The sequence below is a fragment of the Leuciscus leuciscus genome (assembly GCF_965113295.1).
Source record: "Leuciscus leuciscus genome assembly, chromosome: 15".
Taxonomy (NCBI): Eukaryota; Metazoa; Chordata; class Actinopteri; order Cypriniformes; family Leuciscidae; genus Leuciscus; species Leuciscus leuciscus.
This window is the reverse complement of record NC_138739.1, coordinates 20979353-21007137: the sequence shown is the minus strand read 5'-3', so window position 1 is coordinate 21007137 and position 27785 is coordinate 20979353. Positions and strand designations below refer to the sequence as shown.

Genomic DNA, 27785 nt, shown 5'->3' with positions numbered 1-27785 from the left:
ATATATCCAAAAGACTTTATCTCTGGACTAGTGTTTTAAATGATATGGTTATTTTGAAATAATTGATAGAGCTGAGTCGTTCATTTTTGTTGCCATGGAGAGTGTACAGGTTTATAAACGTTAGCTTGTTAGTTGCTTACTATAAAGAAAGAATTCATGATTCATGCATCTCATTACACAATGGGGATGGGGATTAATTTCTGTTTCAAAAATGAGGGAAACTTTGTTTCAACTTGAATGTGATTATATGACAATTAGAAAGACTGAAAGTTAATGGACCATAAAGTGAACTGGTTGCACCAATTTCAGCCGTTACCTTTGGATGATCTTGCAGAAGTAGAAAACATTTGTAGATGTAAAATGGTAATAGCCAAGTAACATGAGCACTCCAAAACAAAACATGCAAATATGGACATGGGTGGTATAACCTGCAGTTACCCGGGAAAGGGAAGGAAAGTGGAAGCATATTAACCCTTTCAGGCACAGTCCCCTGTTTCTTTTCTCATTATAGTTTATGAGAATATTTGGCCGAGATACAACTATTTGAAAATCTGGAATTTGAGGGTACAGAAAAATCGAAATATTAAGAAAATCGCCTTTAAAGTTGTCCCTTTCTATTGGCAATAGTGCTGCATCCATTCACAAAAATAAATGTTTTACATATTTAAGGTGGGAAATTTACAACATACCCAGCAAGCAATAGCCGTCATTTCAACGTCTAGGTTAAATATAGACCCGATATAGTCCGGCTATGTGTAACCCACTTTTAGCCCAAATAACATTTAGGCTGGATAAATGTATTTTTTTCCAAAATAACTTGTGAGATGTATGATATTCCATCATGTAAGCAAAGTCAACTGTGATTACAAGTTGTTTGGTTTGCTTTATTTTACATGTTATATGTGTAGGCTGTGCGTAGCCACGATTTAGCTCGTATTCAGACCTGGCTATGCGTAACCCACTTTTAGCCCAAATAACATTTAATCTGGATAAATGTATTTTTTTCCAAAATAACTTGTGAGATGTATGATATTCCATCATGTAAGCAAAGTCTACCGTGATTACAAGTTGTTTGGCTTACTTTATTTTAGGCTACATGTTATAGGCTGTGCGTAGCCACGATTTAGCTCGTATTCAGACCCGGCTATTGTAGCCCACTTTTAGTCAAAATTGATTAATTGTAGTTTTTTGCCAGGCAGTGCATGAAATGGTTGATATTCCATCATGTTCACATTGGTAATGATATCTACAAGGTTCAATGTGTCATTTCACTACATGGTCGATCTGTAGTCACGATTTAGCTCCGAATTGGACGGGCTATATGCGGTCTGATTTAGCCCACCTGGCGAAATCAAGGCAATCTGGTCTACGTACGGCTTGGCTATAGCCCTGATTCAGGCCAGCGATATAGTATAAGAATATTAGTCTTAAAAATGTTTTCGCTCACACAGCTTAATGTTTGCTGTCACACATAAACATAACATTCATACACAATCTATCATTTCAAATTAAATCAAATGCAATTGCATTTCTCAACCGCTAGATGGCACAATCGAAACGCTACTGAGACATGACTACTGGGACTACTTTAGCCAGATCTCGCTATAAACATTTCCGCCATTTTCAGTTTTATTTTACACGAGGCAGCTGTCGGAGAGCAACGGGCGAGCGACACTCTGAAAACCTGCAAATTTCTACTTTGATCTTGTAAGTATGCGTGTTATTTTTGTTATGTTCATTATTTAAATTAGTTAGTTGTTATAATGTGTAGAAACCGTGACATTTTAACATTACCATTGCAGAGTACTATTTTTCTCCAACAAGTTAACGTTACCTGCATGTGTTATTGCAACTGTGTGCCCTTAATCTAAAATGTATCTAAATTCAAGGTGGTAAGCATGAAACTTATCATTACTATTTTTTATTATTATTAAAGATACCAATATATTTTTGTTTTTAGATTAGAGTAAGAAATAATAGTTTTTGATTTAATGCAAATTTTCAAAGTACTTTACATAAAACTTAACAGCAACATGCAAAGAAATTATATAAAATAAAAAAATCCTTTCCAATTAATAAAAGGTAGTGGCAAACAGTAAAGTCTTTAAACTTGATTTAAAATAATTAAAAGATGCAGCATACATTCAGTTTTCAGTGAATTTGTTTCAGATATATGGTGCATAAAAACTGAATGCTGCTTCTCCATGTTTTGTTTTGACTGGGGATATAAAAGTAGCTGGCTACTGTCCCAGATGACCTGAGAGGTCTGCTCTGGATGGTTCATAATGCATCAGAAGATTAGAAATTTACTTTGGCCTTAAAACGTTAATTAATTTAATAACCAGCTGTAGTATTTTGACATGAATTCTTTGACAGACAGATAGCCAGTGTAAAAACCTCAGAACTGGAGTGATGTAATCCACTTTATTTGATTTAAAGACACTGTTTATTGCAAATTATCCAGCAATCAGTCAACAAAGTACAGCAATTGAATTTACAGAACACTTGTCAATGACTACCATTACATGTCTTGTTACCAACATTCTTCAAAATATATATATTTTTTGTGTGTGTTCAACAGAAGAAAGCCATACAGGTTTGGAACCAAGTGAAAGTGAGTAATTTTTTTTTTTTGTAAGTGAACTACCCCTATAAGTATCTTTTTATGTTCATTAGAGTTATATGAGTGATAAAGAATGATTTATAGGGATAGTTCACTTTGAAATTAAATTTTGGTATGTTTTAGCTTACCTTAAGGGCATCCAAGATGTAGGTGTCTTTGTTTCTGCAGTAGTTTCAATTTTGATATTTTTAGGTCAAACTGTTCTTGTCAGTCATCATATATATATATATATATATATATAATGTATGTGTGTGTATATATATATGTGTGTATATATAATTAGTGCATCACCATTATGCAGGCGAACATTTTCAATTATTGACATTAATAATATTGATATAAATTGTCTATATTGATATATAAATTATATTGTCTCAATCTATATTCCGTAACTCCATATTGGCCAGCTCTAGTGTGCATCCAAGCAAAAGTGAATGACTGTAATTAGTTAAAAATGATTGTCAACAATGCTTTTCTTGAGCAATAATTTTTTTCTTTTTCTCATTTGGCAGACGCAGTGATTACCAACTTTCCTTCGGCGACTGAATGGGAAATAAAAAATGCAATTTCTGGTCATTTTAAACAAGCACCAGGGAGAGCAGGGGGTGGTGGTTATGGATATAAAGCTAAAAATTCATTCTTAAAAAAATTTGTATCTTAAGTTGTTTTATATATTTTCCCAATTTTTTATTTGTTCATTTTTATGTTTGAATGTTGTCTAAGTTGTTAATATAATTGTTCTAAATAAATTCTTTATATTCAGTTATTTTGGATGGATTTTCATTTATGAGAACCTGTTATATTTGAGTGAAAAGAATCCTTATGCCTCATTTTGTTGTCTATTACATGTATATGTAGTGTAATTGATGACTAGTCTATTCTTGGGCTATGGTTAGACGTCTATTAGATTTTCACTGACAGCCCAAAATCAGCCTTGTTTTAGCCTAGACCCATATTGCCTGTCTATTAGACGTATATATGTAGTCGTTTAATAGCTGTCTAATTGATGACTAGTCTATTCTTGGGCTATGGTTAGACGTCTATTAGACGTATATATATAGTCATTCAATAGCTGTCTAATTGTCTTTTCTTGGGCTATGGTTAGACGTCTATTAGACGGATATATGTAGTCATTCAATAGCTGTCTATTCTTGGGCTATGTTTAGACGTCTATTAGATTTTCACTGACAGCCCAAAATTAGCCTCGTTTTAGCCTAGACGTCTGGGCTGTGTTTTGACGGCTATTAGACGTCTCTATTAGACGCAAAATTGCTTGCTGGGTATCTTCATGGAACATGATCTTTACTTAATATCCTAATGATTTTTGGCATAGAAGAAAAATCTATAATTTTGACCCATACAATACTGTTGGCTATTGCCACAAATGTACCCGTGCAACATAAAACTGGTTTTGTGATCCAGGGTCACATATGTGGTTTTGTTACATACAGTGTAGGCTATTCTTTTTTCTTGATTTACCCAGAAAGAATGGAAGTGAAATGTGACAACATGCCCCATAGGTTTTTTAAATATCATTAAAAAAAATATGCTGTGTATTGTAAATACTTAAAATAATTTAAATCTTTTGAGTCTCCCCTCCCTTGCCTCACAATGCCTTCTTTCCGCCTTTACCTCACCTACACACACACACACACACACACACACACACAGGTCTCTCGGGAGAGAACAAGTTTTTCAGCAGTAACGCCGCGTTCCAGGCAACCTGTAACCCGTGTTTTTCCAACCTTATACCCGTGAAAGTGCACTGGAACGGCAGTCAAACCCGTGACTTCCCACCCGTGAACCCGTAGCCTACTAGATCGATGTACTCCCCGCTAGTTACGCGTTGGAAAAACACGGGTTACAGGTGGCCTGGAACGCGGCATAAGTCGGCTACCAAAGCTATCTGATTTACTTTAATCATCGATGAAGTGATACTTTTCTCTTTATGATGCTGTTTCATGAATAAATGAGTCATGACAAAATAAATACATAAAACAATGATGATATCCGTTGGGATTTGTGTTGGGATTTGCTCAATATGATGTTAAGTGGCAGATCAGTGCTTGTCTGTCCAGACGAAACCTAAAATATGCTGCTATTTGGAGGACACAAGATAATGTAATAATTCAAATATGACCGCGTGGTGAACCTATGAACCTAACTCATATTTAAACAACTAGCCTATCCCTTTGTGTAATCTACAATTTTTGGCACTGGACACAACATGCATTCAGAGACCGCAGCCGAGGTGAGGTGACAATCATTTCATGACAAATAACCTACCTTATCTTAGGTAGGCTATGCCCTTCTTTGTATTGTAGCCTACTCATTTTTTTTGTTGTTGTTCCTTTCTCTTTTACCTTCTTTTTTCTTTCTTAACTTGTTTTCTATTTTTTCTATGTATTATTTTTTATTTATTAATGTAATATGATGATGTGTTGACCTGCCAAGGGACTACAGATGAAAATGAGCTTTTCTGCTCTGGCGCATTTACATTTTGAGTGTAAACTAAAAATGTCAATTGATGTGCATTGCCCCTTTTAAATAAACAAATAAAATAAAAACAATCTGTATTGTAAAAAGCGCTATATAAATAAAGGTGACTTGACTTAAACTGGGCCAAAACACATGTGTGTGTGTGTGTGTGTGTGTGGCAAAGAGAGAGAGATTTCATTTTTATAATCACTTTTTTGTTCTTAAAACATTTACATCACTGTACGTTAATTAATTATTAATGAGGCCTATTTCATTTGTTAAAATTACTAAAATGACTGTATTAATCATTAATTATTAATGTATTAATAAAACATTAACATGAAATAAATTACAAAACAATTTCTTCATCAACAACGGAACACCACAACACCACTGAATTTAATCATAGGCTACTAGTTTTTGGAAACTAAAAAATCAGCAAGAATTCTTGATTTTACCATATTAATTAAAACTAATACAACATCTACTTATCCTTATTTCTCCTGGTAATATAAAGGGCATGTTTTGGTTGTCCTATATTAAATTAATATGATATTTTAACGTTTCTTGAAAAAAAATCTGTATATATACAAAATGTATATTTTTTGTAAAATAAATACTGAAAGTATTTCATACATCGGCCTTAAAAACAATTAAATATTGTCTCTCGTTCCAAACAAAAAGGACATTTGTCACTTACAATGGGGTTTATTCAATTTCTTCCTTCATACTGTCTCTTTATTAATACTTAAATTGCAATGATGAATAACTTTCACAACGCAATTATATCAGGCTAATATTTTCCCTTCTACAGTACAAAAATCCGAAAAATCATTAAAATACTAATAGCCTAAACTCTTCTAAACAGTTCAAATCAAGAAAACTCTTTACAAAACATCTCCTGAAATGGTATCTAGCAACCTTTTCTGGTCTCTGTAAATCATATCCTGATTAATTTGTTTTTTGAATTGAAAAGTTTTCTAGGCTAACATAATAAATCTGTTGGACCACGAAAATGTTCTCCAGAAACGTCAAAAAGAAATCGAAACATAGGCCTAATTGAATTCGTCCGATAACTAATAAAGAGAAGTTGCTGATTCTATTCACGGATGTTTTAAAAAATTCAATCGTTTTTAATCCATTAAAAACAATCAACCACTCTTCTCAAAATATGTAATGCCAAGCGTGTCCATACAAGTGAATAATGGCCCATTTAAAATCCCTGGATGGTGGCTTGTGGCAGCAAGTGGTGGCAAGTGGCTCGTCTAGATTTACCAAACCTTGACTTACTTCCTCCTCAGGCAAAAACAGAATTATTTGAGGAGTCCAATACTTATTAAAAAACAAGTTCACCAGTTATCTTTAATTTACAAGTTTATAGATAATATTAGTAGGCTATATGGCGTATAACTATTACGCACACAAGGTGAGCGACATAAATCTCTCTCTCTCTCTCTCTCTCTCTCTCTCTCTCTCTCTCTCTCTCTCTCTCTCTCTCTCTCTCACACACACACACACACACACACACACACACACACACACACACACACACACATACAAACACACATGACCTTTCAGAAGCGCGCAGCTGGCTCATTAGTCACCAGGAGGCTAGAAAGAAAGAGAGATATGATGACGCGCCCTCCCTGTCTTTGCAACATGATCTCAAGCTAGGACACTGAGCACAGGCAGTCACGCTGGAAAGCTGCACGGATAGTTTATTCCCTTGCTTGATGAGATGAAAATGGACACGTTGTCTTACTTATTTCTGTGCATCTCGTTCGGTAAGTCGTTTTGTAGCTTGATCATTGGAGGTTTAAAGTTGTTATAGCATAGGCTACTTGTTGTTTCGCATTTAAACCGCATCACCCCACATCCTTAATTCATTTAAAGTGGACAGCGTGAGTGATGCAGTGTTTCTTATAACACACACGTTTGAGATAGTTAAAGAGACCAAGTGTGAGATCTGTGACTGTCATTTTGGAAGTGCTGATTTGGTTGATTCGAGTGTGACTGTGGGACACTGTGTGTTACTCTCCCTGAGAGTGAGGACCAAGATGCAGAATAAGCTCAAGGACGAAGTGGGAAACAATAGGGCGGGAAACACACAACTCCAGAACAGGTTTGCCGGGGGGGTCAGTGATTTCAGTTTGTACTGAGAGTGTGCTTGTGCTTTTGGTTGTAACCGCATGACAGTCAGGATAACACTTTGCAGCTTTTGTTTCCCTTTTGCGGGCGCGTCGGCGAGAGACACAGGTTTTGAAATTGATAATATTGAGAGGATATCAGTTTTCATTAATACGTAGAGAATGTTGCGTTTGATTATCTTGTTGATCGTCAAAGGTAAGAATAACCTTTTGGTGAATTACATTCAGCTGTTAATTGTGTTTGTTAGTTTTACCAGATACATTTTCTTTGCAGAGCTATCAGTCTTTTTAACTGTGAAAATATATATATATATATATTTTTTTTTTTTTTTAACTAGCCTATGTTGCTCTCATACCAAGTGATACCAGCGATATCTTGTGTCGTGATGTTTCTTGGTGTGAACGGGTTTTTAGACTTCACGTATTGTTTTATAGTAGGCTATTTTATAATTATATTTATTATTATGGTTAATAACTCACGAATGTGTTGCCTCTGTACTTATTTTTATTATTATATACATAGCAATTTTAGTTTTGATTAAAATGTGCTTTAGTTACAAAGACATTAGGCTACTTTATATGGTAGGCCTAAATGTTTTTCATCATTCAATTAATCACGTTTACATCATTCCCTGATCCTTTACTTTTTTCTTTCTGCTTTGTGAAACCATGATTGTACAGAGAGAGAGAGAGAGAGAGAGAGAGAGAGATACAAACTACAAAATTGCATTTATGAGTGGGTGCGAATTCGTACGAATGATAAAAAGATGGCTAATTCGTACGAATTCGTACGACCTCACTCGTACGAATTTGTATATTTGTCTAAACCCACGTGATGGGTAGGTTTAGGGGCGGGGTCAGGGGTAGGTCATTCGTATGAATTCATACATACGAATTGGCCAATTCGTAAAATATGTACGATTGTGCAAAAATCGTAGGCTACTAATTCGTACGAGTGAGGTCGTATGAATTCATACGAATTAGCCACCTCGTAGAATTTGTACGTTTTCCCGTGAGATCGTGTTGGGTGATCATACAAGTTGATTGATTATAATTATGGTGCGCTTGAATACAACTTTAAATGCAAATAATTCGACCTTAATTGCAATATGTGCAGTTATCTCTTCATTTCTCGTGAATCTGTCTATACAGGCAATACAGAAATAAATGACAACTGCTTCAAGCCTTACGTTAAAATAATTAAGGGTGCGGTTGTAGGCACAAAACTTCCTTATCATTTGTCAAGATACACATACAAGCGTGATTGTGTATGATGTCAGCTTTAGCCTACTTGCATACGTTGACACATACTGTGAATTAGATTTGTTTCACTATGTTGTGCACAGTTATACAGTCTGGCGGGTGGCTTACTCTCCCTGAGATATTTTCCTTTCAAGGATTTTATCACGATTTAATCAGGATTTAACCAAAAATGTTGTTGCTTTTCATTGTGGAAGGTAACACATTTTTAATAAAATGCATTGAAGTGTTTATTACACGTTTATTCTTTGCTTGTGGAGCATGTGCTGGTATTTTGTGAATTGCCTGATGAAAAATGTTTTTTGAAAATATGAAGTCAGTGACATTTCAAATAGATCTATTTTAAATATTTCTCAAGGCATAATTTCACGGTGTGACGTTTACACAAAAATAAACCCGCCAGCAATGAAATGAAACACCTGTTATATCCGATTTTCTTATGATCTGCATTTTCATTTCTGCAGGCTGATAACACAAACACATTTTAGTTTTAGCCTCAGATGAATGTTTGTTATTGAAATCACTTATGCAAATACAATTATATTGAATTTGAATCACTTCAGCCTCAGGCGAATGATAGGGAAACACATACAAGTAAAAGCAAATAAAACATGACACGAGCATTAAAATACCTTGAAGTAGGCCTTCAAGTAGGCTACTGGTGCCATTTTATTTATTTAGATCACCAGAATGTATTAAATGTTCTATTAACATTTTATTATTATTATCTGCTTTTCATTTAATAAAGGCCTCGCATAACTTTTTTAAAATAATTATATGATGATACATTGCACGATAAACACTATAAAGACGCATTTAGTGTGATCGGGTTGAATATTCAGTGGTTGAAAATATGTAAAACAACTTTCAACATGCTTACAAATAGAAATCTAAACGAATTATAAAGATACATAACGGTTTCGCCGATATGCCGATTTCACACTGCACATGCTCATTCGTGCATAGTGGTTTTAGAGGATTAGCCTATATGTAAATATCGTGTTGTCCCCTTTCTCAGCAAACAGGAGTGATGGTCTATCCGTGCCTTATCCGTAAAGTGAAAGTCGTTTTAATAGGATACAATAGAATCAGAGTTTCAGAACATGTTTTTGCAGCTGAGCATTTACTCTGTGCATAATTGATGAACAAAGACTTTTCTCCACAACAAATCTATGTAATAACAATCTTAACACATTACTTTTAGTGTAAATGTGAAAAACTACTCCTTCTAACACATTCAGGACTAGTATTGAACAATCTTCCCCCAAAAACATTTACATCAAATAAAAAGAACATTTTATATGCTGCTCTCCATTCTTCCAATCATTTCTGTCAGTGTTATGAAGAATAAACAGAACATAAATGATGGTGAGCACAGCATTTCTTTAAAAGATAGTGGCAGAATTGGTTCATTCACTGCTGGCCTAAAAAAATAGAGAGAATATTTGATACGATTACGAAACACGTCATCACTGTCTGTGAAAATTCGCCATCTGACCATAAAATAGATACGCGGGACAATCTCTCTCTCTTTTTTTTTTCGTCATATTTTTTTATCAGTTTGTTTGGGAAAAAACGAATTATTGTCATGATTCATATTTCGTCATCTTTGTTATCTTTGACAAAAAAAGCGACACCTAATGAACATTTTTAACAGTAGGCCTAAGTAATAATGTCCTTAATAAAATGACTGTTATTGAGTAGGATAGTGAAGGTGACTAGATTCAAAATTATTTGTTTAATTCAGAATGGGTTGCTAAATCCAATCGAGATTTTATTTTTCTAAGAATTACGTTAGATGGCGTGTAATACGCACGCACGCACGCACGCACGCACTCCACATCCCTAATTCTACCCAAGGGTTTTACAGTGTGTATCATTGCACGCAAAAACTATTTTTGGCGTATAAATGGCACGAGAAATAAAATTCGTGCTATAGATAGGCTACGCACTTCCATGAGATCGTGAGATCTGTAAATTCCTTCAGAAAACAGCGTGGGCGCACTTGAGCGTATTTTCAGACGCAAATCTAATTTGGAGTAGCTTATAAAAATATTTCACGTCACATATATTATGTTTCTAGTATTTTAGTTTTAATGAAAAACTGCGGTCTGGGTAAATTAGCTACCTCGTCCGGATTGGAAGCATTGCCTTGCTTGGTGTGATGGAGAGGGTTGCTAAGAACAGTCATTTGGAACAATTAAGAATATATATATATATATATATATATATATATATATATATATATGAAGAGTTCAGATGCAAAAGCCTCTAAGTGCCATCTGAATTTTTTTTCTAGAATGATCATTTTTATAAAGCTTGTATATTTAAGTTAAGTAATTTCAAGTGAAATTATTGAACCTCGTGATTCAAATAAAATTATTTTATTGCTTTGAAGATGGTTGTTCATAAAAAAATATATATCTAAAAGACCTGATCAATCATATTTTTTTAGTTTTTAATACTTTAATATTTAATCACTTTTAAAACTATATTTTTGGTAGTTTTTAACCACTCTTTCATAGTATATAAATAGGCTATATATATATATATATATATATATATATATATATATATATATATATACATATATATATATATATATATATATATATATAGACTATATATATACGGTCTGGGTAAAATATGCGAGTAGTTTCATAGGCTATACTGAAAGTTGACATTGTAGTATAACAATTATTAGCATAATGGTTAATCAGCAATGAAGATCAAGAAACAAAGAGTGGGTGAAAGAGAATGAAATAGCAGGTCAAGAGAACAGGCAGGAATGGGCCACACAGGGTATTATGACTAAATATTTCAAGAAGTTTTGCAGACTTAAGGTATAAATATTGTGAAATATCTGGTCCATTTACTCAGCCATGAAGATGAGGAGCACAGAAAGAAAGCAAATGAGTCAAGAGCAGGTGAAGCTAGGAACTGTCACAAGATATTTTGACTTAAAAGGGTCATGGCATACTTTTTTTTATATGTTACATAAGTACACTTATGAAGTAAGTACAGTTTTTGTGCACCATAAAATCACAATATTGTAAAATATTATAATTTTTCACCCTGTCTGAGAGAGAGAGAGAGAGAGAAAGAAAGAAAGAGTGCCCCGAGAAAGAGACAGAGAATTAAAGAGACAGAGCAACTGTTACAATATTCTTTTATCCCTTCCTTGACCATGTGACTGTAACCCAACTGTGAGAAGTTCCAACTGACCAATCAGAAAATGGCAACTTCCCCCATTGTACTAAAGATGTGACAATCAGAAGACACCTGATGTCCACATTTCTTGGCCTACAGGTCTTGAATTCAAAATGGCCCTTGGGGTAAAAAAGAGGGGAGTTGAAACTATGTTCAATCTCTACATTCACTAGGCCTCAAGAATCATCATAAAGCAAAATGCGTAAAAATATACTAAATAAAAGAAATGTTGATTGTATCAACTGTATTCAAATTTAAATATTATAGCTGTAACTTAAAGTTAACAATAGCAATAAAGAAAATAAAAAACCTATATGTAGGCCTATCTTAATTAAACGTTTAACAAAAAGTGGCCCACTTTACCTGCATTCACCCTATTTTCGTTGAGCTAAATAGGTTTTGTCTTATTTCTTTTCTTAGCCGTTATACATGTTACATCTAATATTGTTAAATTCATGTTTATTTTTAGTGCAATAATGTGTCATGTTACAATGGTGTTTTGTGTTTGTGTGAATGACAGTGACACTTTTATATATTAGCATTTACTTTCTCAGCTTGAAACAGGCGTTTCCTCCGCATCATCCATCAAGATGACTGACAAGTTCGCTCCTTGTGGCTTTATTTGTAACTGTGGAGACACACGCAAACTCTATACGAATGTAGCCGTCATTCACGTTGTTAAATTATATACTACAATCGTATTAATATAGCAAATTCAAATGTTTCTTATTCCTACCAAATTGAAGTTAAATCAGTAAAACCGAAAATATTGCTTTCAGCATTTTTATAGGACTTCTTGCAACCACAGCTGTTTGTTTTTTTAACCGTAAATTTTACAGTTCTTTTTATAGTGTACCGAAATTTTGGTGATCAATACAACTTTTAATACAAATAATATGACCGTATTGTAATCTCACAACCGGTAAAAAAAGGGGTGGGGGGAAGGACAGAATAGATCAACACGGTCTCTTTTCATATCTCCATGTCATTACCAGCATGTGCTTCTGTATAGGCAATATACAGAAATGAATGATGGCATTCTCAAGCAAGTTAATGCAATCAAGACTTGTTGAATCAAGGGTGTGGGTTTGGAACTTGTGGCAGGGAACAGTGACAGGAAGCAGCTAAAACAGGAAGCCCTCGGTCTTCTAACAACACTAGTCTTGGCAAGATGTCAATATGACCACAAAGAGTGCTTATGTGTGATTAACGTCTTGCTACTTTGACAATTGGAGGTGAACAAGACATATTTGTTTTAACTGGTGTGGACAGTTATGGATGGCTAGTATGGAGACAGTTTCTGACTAGTACTATGAGACAGTAAGTGCTTTTTTATGCCATTCATCCAAAATCTCATATTATTAAAGACAAAGTGCTTCACATATATAGGCTATTTAAAGGATTTGTTCACTTCAGAATTAAAATGTCCTGATAATTTACTCACCCCCACGTCATCCAAGAGTCATCCACTGTCTTTCTTCAGTCAAAAAGAAATGAAAAGGGATAGTTCACCCAAAAATGAAAATTCTGTCAGTCATTAGGCTACTCACCCTCATGTTGTTCCAACCCTGTAAGACTTTTGCTCATCCTCGGAACACAAATTAAGATATTTTTGATGAAATCTGAGAGCTGGCTCACTCCTTCAAAGGCTGCTTGGTCATTTAATCTGCCGGCCAGAAAAGGAGCAACATGAGGGTGAGTAATTACTGACAAAATGTTCATAAAAAACAAAAAACAAAAAAAAAACATGCATGTAGGCCTAGCAAAAACAATAGATTTATTTTCAGACATTCACCAATATTTTTTTTAGGTTTCAGGATTTTCTTTAACCGAACTTTATAATGATGATTCTTGATGTTATGAAATATATAACAGAATGATTTGATATGCTATTTTACTTTATGCATTATTAGGGTAAAATGGCCATAAATGTGTAGTCCCATTACAATGGATCTATGCACTGAATCTAATTTACATGTGTGTTTGGGGCAAAATTAAATGAAAATAGAAGTGTAATAATGAGAGTAATAGTTGGCAAAGATTTTCATGAGAATGTCTAATATTTCATGAATGTCTAAATGTTCAGGAATATTGATATACTGTATATTTTCTTTCCATATAATCACTTGTGGTGTCTCCCCAAATGCCTGATAAACATCACAGTGGACATGCATGACATCGATGTAATGTCAATGTATGAAATTTTGGAACAGAAAGTCATATCCTGATTTAAAAACCACTTACATTTTCCTGAGATGTTGATTTATGACAAACAATTAGAAATTTTCACATTTTAATGATAGTTACAAAATATTCAAATATTTCCAGTGCTAAATTTGATAATTCAATCAATGTCAGTAATTTTTAAAGACCAAAAGGAGTGGGAGTTTTCATGGCTAAATCTTCACACATTTGGGATTTCTGGAAAGCCCTAATGTGCTCTTTACAATACAGACCTGTCAGAGAAATTCTCTAAAATATATAGGCTACCCAAAATACACCCAAATAGGCTTATTTTTTTCCTTTACTTCTACCACAATGAAACTTTACACAGTGAAAGTATACATGAAAAGTAACATTTTTGTTTTACAAGTTTCTTTGAAAAAATCTATTTTAAATATGCAAATGAGCTCAACACTAGGCCTAATTGACTTATGGCCAAGAAACCATAAAGTCACAAGTAGAAAAAACAGGGGCCAAATAACTAACACATTCATGTCCATTCAGTAAGTTAACCTATGCATAAACACAATACATTTGAAGTCACTTGCCACACTTACCTGGGTCACTTGCCACAAAAAGACTTATATTGACCTTAAGAATTGATTGCACAATCTTGCCTCCAGTTGCTTTCAAATTTTTTTTTTTTTTTTTTTTTTTTTTGCGAACAAGCCTTACCTAATGACATTCCCCCACAGATAACATCAGAAGAAAGTCAGAATAGCCATCTTAGTCATTAACGTGGTGAGATTAAATTTTGGGCTGGTAGATTTACAAATGATTGGTATTGTTGGTAAGATTACGAGATTACAGGCAGAAGTCATTCTTACCAACTAAACGATTCACTCTCACACAGAAGACAGATGAAAAACCGGATAGACACACTTTCCAGACATTCCAGCTCTTTAAAATAATTTTGCCAGACACCAAAACTGCTTCTCTTTTTGTTGTTAGCAAGTATTTCAGACCAGGCGGGCCACACATCAGACTTCCACCGTTTGTAAAGTAGCTTTGCAGTGTTATGAGAAGCTAGCAACAGCAATATCTAGGTTAGTTAAAAAAAAAAAGAAAAAAAAAAAGAAACCTCCCCATGTTGTTGTTACCTGTTGTTACCGACCCTGAAGACTATACCAGTGGGGGTTATAGTATACCCCTGGCAGGTACTACCAAGCCAGGCAGTTTTCAGGTTAGAGTCCAGTCTAAAAGCAGCATTGCCATCACCCATTGGCAGCAGGATGATTGGATGAAGATCGGGTCAATGTATTTGTCATACATATGAATGGTGTTTCTGCCTATATGCAAATTAGGACATATTCAATAAGTGTGGCACTCATGTGCATATTCAAATTCATTTCAAAAGAAACTTGTAATACAAAAAAAGTTACGTTTCATGTATACTTTTACTATGTAACGTTTTATTGTGGGAGGAGTAAAGGAAAAAATGAAGCCTATTTGGGTGTATTTTGGGCATATTCGATTAGTGTATAGCTCATTTGCATATTAAAATAAATTTTCAAAGAAACTTCTAATAAAAAATAAAAATAAAAAATAAAAACCTTTTCGTGGGTTCTTTCATTGTGTAAAGTTTAATTTTGACAGGAGTAAAGGAAAAAATAGCCCCACTGGGGTGTATTGTTGTCTGGCCTTATTGGCACACATCTCGGATTGGTGAGAATTTTACATATTTCCTCAACTAGGATTTCTTAGGACTTAGTATGTTGTTCTGGACACCTCATAGAAATGATCTAAGCTGCAAAAAATTATTTTACAGTTAGTCTGTCGTAAAACGCTACTTTGCCTGGATTAAGTTTGCACAGTTCAAAGTCAATAGTTCAGTTACAACCACGCATTTCTGTGAAAGTGGCTTCGTTAGCCCGTCGTTAACACAATTTATGCTTCTGCAAGAAATGCATAGAATATATTTTGTGCAAAATAGGTGTAAATTCAGAATTGCCATTAAATAAGCAAGTATGTAATTTAAATAGTTTAGATAAAATTATGCAAGTGGTAATTATCACAAATTGAGCATAACTGATTATACAAAATGTCAACGTCATCGAGCCACCTCTATATTGTTCAAATGAGCTCATATTTTGCCTGAATCTGAATTATTTTTTCATGTATTGGAACAACTTGAGGGGGTCAGACAATTATAAATCAAAACTTGAAAAATAAGGGCCACCTTATTATATATATATAGCCTATATTATATGGCGTATATAAATAATACGCACGTAAGGTGAGCGACATACATAACAATCGCGAGGCGGGCTCATTTCAAACATGTTAAGTGTTTTTTTTCTCTCATTTACAATAGGCTAACCTATTTGTATCAAATGTAATTTATCCACTTTTGTCCATAAAATTTTGTTTAATCCAAATTGTACGTAGGCCTATGTATTAAAGCAACACATTCATGCTTGTGTTTGGTCTTAAATTATGTGGCTTATTTAAATGAACAAGAATTTAAGAACAATCACACCAGGATATGATATATATAGCCTATACATTTATATATAATTATATTATATATAATATAATTATGTTTTTCAGAAAAATGGTACTTTCGCCCCTGCTCTCCCCCTAAAATGCGTTTTGCACCATATTCACTGCAGCAACTGTGAGCGTACGAGTTTCTTAATTTGTGATTTGTAGAATAGGATTTGTGCGCCTGCAATGAAGAATTTGAGCAGGTGAAACTGTTGTGTTATGTTTGTGGAAGATAAAAAAAAGTCTACAAGTTTGCAACTCTTAAAACATTTCTCTTTGTGACTTCAAATTTACTGATGCTATTCTCTACAACTACAAATTCCACTGTCACAGGCGTTCAGTTTTGCTCCAAAAATACCTGCATACTCATTAGTCATCATACGCCGGCATGTACTGTATAGCTCCACCTCCCTTTCTCAGAGACACCCAGGCACAATCACTGACATCAGTCGCGCTCACTGAAAGGAAAGCTGCACGGTGGTTTATTCCCTTGCTTGATTAGATGAAAATGGACACGTTTTCTTGCTTATTTCTGTGCCTCTCGCTCGGTAAGTAGTTTTGTAGCTTGACTATTGGAGGTTTAAAGTTGTATAACCTGTTTTGTTGTTAATTCATTTAAAGTGAACAGCGTGAGTGATGCAGTGTTTCTTATGCAGTGTTTCTTAGAACAGTTAAAGAGACCAAGTGTGAAAGATCTGTGAATGTTATTTGGAAGTGCTGATTTGGTTGATTCGAGTGTGGCTGTGAGACACTACAGTGTTGTTTATTGCCCATTCAAGAAATTCCGAGGGTAAAACTACCAGGGAGGGAGAGAGGGAGGACCAAGATGCAGAATAAGCGAGCGGTGAGATGGATTTATCCAACCATTGACAACAAAGTAAACAAAGTAGCCTAACAGCACATAGGCGAGGTGAGAACTGTTCAAATAGGGCACGGTACAGGTTTCCGCTCAGTGATTTCCATTCATTTTAAGTGTGCATGTCGGCTTGTAAACAGTGACCACTTGAACCGCAAGCCCACATGCAAACTCACAAGTGAGGAACAGACACACGTGACTTCCATTTGCGGGCGAATCGGCGAGATAGCCTACAGCTTTTGAAATTGAGAATAAGGATATCGGTTTTTACGCTGAGAATGTTGCGTTTGATTCTCTTATTGATCGTCGAAGAATAGCCTTTTGGTGAATTACATTCTGATGTTTATTGCCCAGTTTGTTAGTCTTAAGAGATAGCATTTTCTCTGCAGCGTTATGCAGTCTTTTTAACTGTTTATTTTTTTATATATCTTAATTGCTCTCATACCACGAATTGATACCAGCGATATCTTGTGTCGTTAGATGTGACGTGGACTGCGCTATAAGAATTAGTGGTTTATTATCGCTCTTGGTATAGCCTAATGTATGGTTTCATAGGATTTCATAATTATATTGGTAAATGTATAACTCACGTGGAATGTGTTGCCTAGGCCTATATCTTTTTTTTTATTCTGCCTATATAGTAATATCAATTTTAGTTTAGATTAAAATGTGCTTTAGTTACAAAGACATTAGGCCTACTTCCTGTATGGTACATGTTTTTCATAATTAAATTCATCATGTTTTCATCATGATTTGCCTGCTGGTGCTGCTCTCTTTTTCTTTGTTTCATTTTGCTTTGTTAGTCTACAAAAGGTGTGTGTGTGTGTGAGAGAGAGAGAGAGAGAGAGAAAGAGAGAGAGACAATAAAAACAAGTACATTTCATTACCATGAGTAATGAACATGAGTAATGATCCTCAAGTTGATTAATTGATGGTGCTCTTGATCAATACAACGTTGAATACAAATAATACGACCTTAATTGTACTGGATATGCAAACAGTAAAAACAGGACAGATCAACACTATCTCTTCATTTCTCGCGTGAATCCGCCGATACAGGCAATACAGAAATAACCCAGCAAGCAATTTCGCGTCTAATAGACGTCTAATAGCCGTCTAAACACAGCCCAGACGTCTAGGCTAAATCGAGGCTAATTTTGGGCTGTCAGTGAAAATCTAATAGACGTCTAAACATAGCCCAAGAATAGACAGCTATTGAATGACTACATATATACGTCTAATAGACGTCTAACCATAGCCCAAGAATAGACAATCAGACAGCTATTGAACGACTATATTTATACGTCCAATAGACGTCTAACCATAGCCCAAGAATAGACTAGTCATCAATTAGACCACTATTAAACGACTACATATATACGTCTAATAGACAGGCAATATGGGTCTAGGCTAAAACAAGGCTTATTTTGGGCTGTCAGTGAAAATCTAATAGACGTCTAACCATAGCCCAAGAATAGACTAGTCATCAATTACACTACATATACATGTAATAGACAACAAAATGAGGCATAAGGATTCTTTTCACTCAAAAATAACAGGTTCTCATAAATGAAAATCCATCCAAACTAATTGAATATAAAGGGATTTATTTTGAACAATTATATAGACAACATTCAAACATAAAAATGAACAAATAAAACATTTGAAAAATATGTAAAACAAATTAAGATATTAAAATTTAATTAACAACTGTTTATTTAGATCCATAACCCCCACCCCCTGCCCTCCCTGGAGCTTGTTTGAAATTATTTGAAATAACGTTTTTTATTTCACATTCCGTAGCTGATGGACAGCTGGTCATCACTGCGTCTGCCAAATGAGAAAAAGGAAAGAATTATTGCTCAAGAAAAGCATTGTTGACAGTCATTTAACTAATTACAGTCAATCACTTTTGCTAGGATGCACACTAGAGCTGGCCAATATAGAGTTACGGAATATAGATTGAGACAATATAATTTATATATCAATATAGACAATTTATATCAATATTATTAATGTCAATAATTGAAAATGTTCGCCTGCATAATGGTGATGCACTAATTAATATATATACACACACACACATATATATATATATATATACATATACATATATATATATATATATATATATATATATATATATATATATATATATATATATATATGATGACTGACAGACAAGAACAGTTTGACCTAAAAATATCAAAATTGAAACTACTGCAGAAACAAAGACACCTACATCTTGGATGCCCTTAAGGTAAGCTAAAACATACCAAAATTGTATTTCAAAGTGAACTATCCCTATAAATCATTCTTTATCACTTACTCATATAACTCTAATGAACATAAAAAGATACTTATAGGGGTAGTTCACTTAAAAAAAAAAAAAATTACTCACTTTCACTTGGTTCCAAACCTGTATGGCTTTCTTCTGTTGAACACACACAAAAAAAATATATATATTGAAGAATGTTGGTAACAAGACATGTAATGGTAGTCATTGACAAGTGTTCTGTAAATTCAATTGCTGTACTTTGTTGACTGATTGCTGGATAATTTGCAATAAACAGTGTCTTTAAATCAAATAAAGTGGATTACATCACTCCAGTTCTGAGGTTTTTACACTGGCTATCTGTCTGTCAAAGAATTCATGTCAAAATACTACAGCTGGTTATTAAATTAATTAACGTTTTAAGGCCAAAGTAAATTTCTAATCTTCTGATGCATTATGAAGTGAACCATCCAGAGCAGACCTCTCAGGTCATCTGGGACAGTAGCCAGCTACTTTTATATCTCCAAAGTCAAAACAAAACATGGAGAAGCAGCATTCAGTTTTTATGCACCATATATCTGAAACAAATTCACTGAAAACTGAATGTATGCTGCATCTTTTAATTATTTTAAATCAAGTTGAAAGACTTTACTGTTTGCCACTACCTTTTATTAATTGGAAAGGATTTTTTTTTTATATATATATATATAATTTCTTTGCATGTTGCTGTTAAGTTTTATGTAAAGTACTTTGAAAATTTGCATTAAATCAAAAACTATTATTTCTTACTCTAATCTAAAAACAAAAATATATTGGTATCTTTAATAATAATAAAAAATAGTAATGATAAGTTTCATAGTTTCATGCTTACCACCTTGAATTTAGATACATTTTAGATTAAGGGCACACAGTTGCAATAACACATGCAGGTAACGTTAACTTGTTGGAGAAAAATAGTACTCTGCAATGGTAATGTTAAAATGTCACGGTTTCTACACATTATAACAACTAACTAATTTAAATAATGAACATAACAAAAATAACACGCATACTTACAAGATCAAAGTAGAAATTTGCAGGTTTTCAGAGTGTCGCTCGCCCGTTGCTCTCCGACAGCTGCCTCGTGTAAAATAAAACTGAAAATGGCGGAAATGTTTATAGCGAGATCTGGCTAAAGTAGTCCCAGTAGTCATGTCTCAGTTGCGTTTCGATTGTGCCATCTAGCGGTTGAGAAATGCAATTGCTTTTGATTTAATTTGAAATGATAGATTGTGTATGAATGTTATGTTTATGTGTGACAGCAAACATTAAGCTGTGTGAGCGAAAACATTTTTAAGACTAATATTCTTATACTATATCGCTGGCCTGAATCAGGGCTATAGCCAAGCCGTACGTAGACCAGATTGCCTTGATTTCGCCAGGTGGGCTAAATCAGACCGCATATAGCCCGTCCAATTCGGAGCTAAATCGTGACTTCAGATCGACCATGTAGTGAAATGACACATTGAACCTTGTAGATATCATTACCAATGTGAACATGATGGAATATCAACCATTTCATGCACTGCCTGGCAAAAAACTACAATTAATCAATTTTGACTAAAAATGGGCTACAATAGCCGGGTCTGAATACGAGCTAAATCGTGGCTACGCACAGCCTACACATATAACATGTAAAATAAAGCAAACCAAACAACTTGTAATCACAGTTGACTTTGCTTACATGATGGAATATCATACATCTCACAAGTTATTTTGGAAAAAAATACATTTATCCAGCCTAAATGTTATTTGGGCTAAAAGTGGGTTACACATAGCCGGGTCTGAATACGAGCTAAATCGTGGCTACGCACAGCCTATAACATGTAGCCTAAAATAAAGTAAGCCAAACAACTTGTAATCACGGTAGACTTTGCTTACATGATGGAATATCATACATCTCACAAGTTATTTTGGAAAAAAATACATTTATCCAGATTAAATGTTATTTGGGCTAAAAGTGGGTTACGCATAGCCAGGTCTGAATACGAGCTAAATCGTGGCTACGCACAGCCTACACATATAACATGTAAAATAAAGTAAACCAAACAACTTGTAATCACGGTAGACTTTGCTTACATGATGGAATATCATACATCTCACAAGTTATTTTGGAAAAAAATACATTTATCCAGATTAAATGTTATTTGGGCTAAAAGTGGGTTACACATAGCCGGACTATATCGGGTCTATATTTAACCCAGACGTTGAAAAGACGGCTATTGCTTGCTGGGAAATGACAGCTTCCTCAAGCCTTAAGTTAAAATAATCAAGACTGGATTCATCAAGTGTGTGGTTGGTTACAAAAACTTCCACTTAAACTTGGGTGTGGTCTTTAGCTTTAGGTGACACAATTTGTTTCACTGTTGTGCACACTTGCACAGTTAAAAAACTTGGCAGTCTGGTTCTGGCTTGCTCTTCCTGACAGATAAGCCTATTTTTATTAAGGATTTTCACTCTCGCGATTTAATCAGGATTTGACCAAAAATGCTGTTGCTTTTAATTGTCTTAGTGACTGTGGAAGGTAGCCGTCCGAACACATTTATAATGAAATGCATTCAAGTGTTTATTACACGGTTATTCTTTGGTTGTGGCATGGTAGCCTACCACTTTGCAGCTTTTGACTCCCTTTTGCGGGCGCGTCGGCGAGAGACAGGTTTTGAAATTGATAATATTGAGAGGATATCAGTTTTCATTAATACGTAGAGAATGTTGCGTTTGATTATCTTATTGATCGTCACAGGTAAGAATAACCTTTTGGTGAATTACATTCAGCTGTTAATTGTGTTTGTTAGTTTTACCAGATACATTTTCTTTGCAGAGCTATCAGTCTTTTTAACTGTGAAAAGATTTTTTTTTTTTTTAAACTAGGTAGCCATGTTGCTCTCATACCAAGTGATACCAGCGATATCTTGTGTCGTGATATTTCTTGGTGTGAACGGGTTTTTAGACTTCACGTATTGTTTTATAGTAGGCTATTTTATAATTATATTTATTATTATGGTTAATAACTCACGAATGTGTTGCCTCTGTACTTATTTTTATTATTATACATAGCAATTTTAGTTTTGATTAAAATGTGCTTTAGTTACAAAGACATTAGGCTACTTTAAAAATGGTCATTAGGTGAAGGCTTTTTTGTCGCTTTTTTTGTCGCTGACGAAATGACGAAAACGAAAGATGACGAAATATGAATCATGACAATAATTAGTTTTTTTTCCCAAACAAACTGATAAAAAAAAAGAAAAAAAAAAAGAGAGAGAGATTGTCCCGCGTATTTATTTTCTGGTCAGATGGCGAATTTTCACAGACAGTGATGACGTATTTCGTAATCGTATCAAATATTCTCTCTATTTTTTTAGGCCAGCAGTGAATGAACCAATGCTGCCACTATCTTTTAAAGAAATGCTGTGCTCACCATCATTTATGTTCTGTTTATTCTTCATAACACTGACAGAAATGATTGGAAGAATGGAGAGCAGCATATAAAATGTTCTTTTTATTTGATGTAGCCTAAATGTTTTTGGGGAAGATTGTTCAATACTAGTCCTGAATGTGTTATTCACATTTACACTAAAAGTAATGTGTTAAGATTGTTATTACATAGATTTGTTGTGGAGAAAACTCTGATTCTATTGTATCCTATTAAAACGACTTTCACTTTACGGATAAGGCACGGATAGACCGTCACTCCTGTTTGCTGAGAAAGGGGACAACACGATATTTACATAGGCTATAATCCTCTAAAACCACTATGCACGAATGAGCATGCGCAGTGTGAAATGGGCACATCGGCGAAACCGTTATGTATCTTTATAATTCGTTTAGATTTCTATTTGTATGCATGTTAAAAGTTGTTTTACATATTTTCAGCCACTGAATATTCAACCCGATCACACTAAATGCGTCTTTATAGTGTTTATCGTGCAATGTATCATCATATAATTATTTAAAAAAGTTATGCGAGGCCTTTATTAAATGAAAAGCAGATAATAATAATCAAATGTTAATAGAACATTTAATACATTCTGGTGATCTAAATAAATAAAATGGCACCAGTAGCCTACTTGAAGGCCTACTTCAAGGTATTTTAATGCTCGTGTCATGTTTTATTTGCTTTTACTTGTATGTGTTTCCCTATCATTCGCCTGAGGCTGAAGTGATTCAAATTCAATATAATTGTATTTGCATAAGTGATTTCAATAACAAACATTCATCTGAGGCTAAAACTAAAATGTGTTTGTGTTATCAGCCTGCAGAAAATGCAGAATGCAGATCATAAGAATGCAGATCATAAGAAAATCGGATATAACAGGTGTTTCATTTCATTGCTGGCGGGTTTATTTTGTGTAAACGTCACACCGTGAAATTATGCCTTGAGAAATATTTAAAATAGATCTATTTGAAATGTCACTGACTTCATATTCTCAAAAAACATTTTTCATCAGGCAATTCACAAAATACCAGCACATGCTCCACAAGCAAAGAATAAACGTGTAATAAACACTTCAATGCATTTTATTAAAAATGTGTTACCTTCCACAATGAAAAGCAACAACATTTTTGGTTAAATCCTGATTAAATCGTGATAAAATCCTTGAAATGAAAATATCTCAGGGAGAGTATTTAAGCCATCCGCCAGACTGTATAACTGTGCACAACATAGTGAAACAAATCTAATTCACACACAGTAGGCTATGTGTCAACGTATGCAAGTAAAGCTGACATCATACACAAGCACGCTTGTATGTGTATCTTGACAAATGATAAGGAAGTTTTGTGCCTACAACCGCACCCTTAATTATTTTAACTTAAGGCTTGAAGCAGTTGTCATTTATTTCTGTATTGCCTGTATAGACAGATTCACGAGAAATGAAGAGATAACTGCACATATTGCAATTAAGGTCGAATTATTTGCATTTAAAGTTGTATTCAAGCGCACCATAATTATAATCAATCAACTTGTATGATCACCCAACACGATCTCACGGGAAAACGTACAAATTCTACGAGGTGGCTAATTCGTACGAATTCATACGACCTCACTCGTACGAATTAGTAGCCTTCGATTTTTGCAAAATCGTACATATTTTACGAATTGGCCAATTCGTATGAATTCATACGAATGACCTACCCCTGACCCCGCCCCTAAACCTACCCATCAGTGGGTTTAGACAAATCGTACAGAATTCGTACGAATTAGCCATCTTTTTATCATTCGTACGAATTCGCACCCACTCATAAATGCAATTTTGTAGTTTCTCTCTCTCTCTCTCTCTCTCTCTCTCTCTCTCTCTCTCTCTCTCTCTCTCTCTCTCTGTACAATCATGGTTTCACAAAGCAGAATGAAACAAAGAAAAAAGTAAAGGATCAGGGAAATCATGATGTAAACGTGATTAATTGAATGATGAAAAACATTTAGGCCTACTGTCACAAGATATTTTGACTTAAAAGGGTCATGACATACTTTTTTTATGTTACATTAGTACACTTATGAAGTAAGTACAGTTTTTGTGCACCATAAAATCACAATATTGTAAAATATTATAATTTTCCACCCTGTCTGAGAGAGAGAGAGAGAGAGAGAGAGAGAGAGAGAGAGAGAGAGAGAGAGAGAGAGAGAGAGAGAGAGAGAGAGAGAGAGAGAGAGAGAGAGAGAGAAAGAAAGAAAGAGTGCCCCGAGAAAGAGACAGATAATTAAAGAGACAGAGCAACTGTTACAATATTCTTTTATCCCTTCCTTGACCATGTGACTGTAACCCAACTGTGAGAAGTTCCAACTGACCAATCAGAAAATGGCAACTTCCCCCATTGTAGGCTACTAAAGATGTGACAATCAGAAGACACCTGATGTCCACATTTCTTGGCCTACAGGTCTTGAATTCAAAATGGCCCTTGGGGTAAAAAAGAGGGGAGTTGAAACTATGTTCAATCTCTACATTCACTAGGCCTCAAGAATCATCATAAAGCAAAATGCGTAAAAATATACTAAATAAAAGAAATGTTGATTGTATCAACTGTATTCAAATTTAAATATTATAGCTGTAACTTAAAGTTAACAATAGCAATAAAGAAAAAAAAAAACCTATATGTAGGCCTATCTTAATTAAACGTTTAACAAAAAGTGGCCCACTTTACCTGCATTCACCCTATTTTCGTTGAGCTAAATAGGTTTTGTCTTATTTCTTTTCTTAGCAGTTATACATGTTACATCTAATATTGTTAAATTCATGTTTATTTTTACTGCAATAATGTGTCATGTTACAATGGTGTTTGTGTTTGTGTGAATGACAGTGACACTTTTATATATTAGCATTTACTTTCTCAGCTTGTGGTCAGTGTTTCCTCCGCATCATCCATCAAGATGACTGACAAGTTCGCTCCTTGGGGCTTTATTTGTAACTGTGGAGACACACGCAAACTCTATACGAATGTAGCCGTCATTCACGTTGTTAAATTATATACTACAATCGTATTAATATAGCAAATTCAAATGTTTCTTATTCCTACCAAATTGAAGTTAAATCAGTAAAACCGAAAATATTGCTTCCAGCATTTTTATAGGACTTCTTGCAACCACAGCTGTTTGTTTTTTTAACCGTAAATTTTACAGTTTTTTTTATAGTGTACCGAAATTTTGGTGATCAATACAACTTTTAATACAAATAATATGACCGTATTGTAATCTCACAACCGGTAAAAAAAGGGGTGGGGGGAAGGACAGAATAGATCAACACGGTCTCTTTTCATATCTCCATGTCATTACCAGCATGTGCTTCTGTATAGGCAATATACAGAAATGAATGATGGCATTCTCAAGCAAGTTAATGCAATCAAGATTTGTTGAATCAAGGGTGTGGGTTTAGAACTTGTGGCAGGGAACAGTGACAGGAAGCAGCTAAAACAGGAAGCCCTCGGTCTTCTAACAACACTAGTCTTGGCAAGATGTCAATATGACCACAAAGAGTGCTTATGTGTGATTAACGTCTTGCTACTTTGACAATTGGAGGTGAACAAGACATATTTGTTTTAACTGGTGTGGACAGTTATGGATGGCTAGTATGGAGACAGTTTCTGACTAGTACTATGAGACAGTAAGTGCTTTTTTATGCCATTCATCCAAAATCTCATATTATTAAAGACAAAGTGCTTCACATATATAGGCTATTTAAAGGATTTGTTCACTTCAGAATTAAAATGTCCTGATAATTTACTCACCCCCACGTCATCCAAGAGTCATCCACTGTCTTTCTTCAGTCAAAAAGAAATGAAAAGGGATAGTTCACCCAAAAATGAAAATTCTGTCAGTCATTAGGCTACTCACCCTCATGTTGTTCCAACCCTGTAAGACTTTTGCTCATCCTCGGAACACAAATTAAGATATTTTTGATGAAATCTGAGAGCTGGCTCACTCCTTCAAAGGCTGCTTGGTCATTTAATCTGCCGGCCAGAAAAGGAGCAACATGAGGGTGAGTAATTACTGACAAAATGTTCATAAAAAACAAAAAACAAAAAAAAAACATGCATGTAGGCCTAGCAAAAACAATAGATTTATTTTCAGACATTCACCAATATTTTTTTTAGGTTTCAGGATTTTCTTTAACCGAACTTTATAATGATGATTCTTGATGTTATGAAATATATAACAGAATGATTTGATATGCTATTTTACTTTATGCATTATTAGGGTAAAATGGCCATAAATGTGTAGTCCCATTACAATGGATCTATGCACTGAATCTAATTTACATGTGTGTTTGGGGCAAAATTAAATGAAAATAGAAGTGTAATAATGAGAGTAATAGTTGGCAAAGATTTTCATGAGAATGTCTAATATTTCATGAATGTCTAAATGTTCAGGAATATTGATATACTGTATATTTTCTTTCCATATAATCACTTGTGGTGTCTCCCCAAATGCCTGATAAACATCACAGTGGACATGCATGACATCGATGTAATGTCAATGTATGAAATTTTGGAACAGAAAGTCATATCCTGATTTAAAAACCACTTACATTTTCCTGAGATGTTGATTTATGACAAACAATTAGAAATTTTCACATTTTAATGATAGTTACAAAATATTCAAATATTTCCAGTGCTAAATTTGATAATTCAATCAATGTCAGTAATTTTTAAAGACCAAAAGGAGTGGGAGTTTTCATGGCTAAATCTTCACACATT

At 34.4% G+C, this 27785-nt stretch overlaps 2 long non-coding RNA genes across 2 annotated transcripts in view; both read left to right on the top strand.

Moving 5' to 3' along the window:
* The window catches only part of LOC309475687, a 49487-nt gene that overhangs the window by 3358 nt on the left and 18344 nt on the right, over nucleotides 1-27785 (top strand). The window lies entirely within an intron of this gene.
* LOC309475720 lies at nucleotides 1627-3265 on the top strand. Its single transcript, XR_014197810.1, has 3 exons — nucleotides 1627-1707; nucleotides 2582-2614; nucleotides 3136-3265. It is a non-coding gene; the product is annotated as an uncharacterized lncRNA (long non-coding RNA).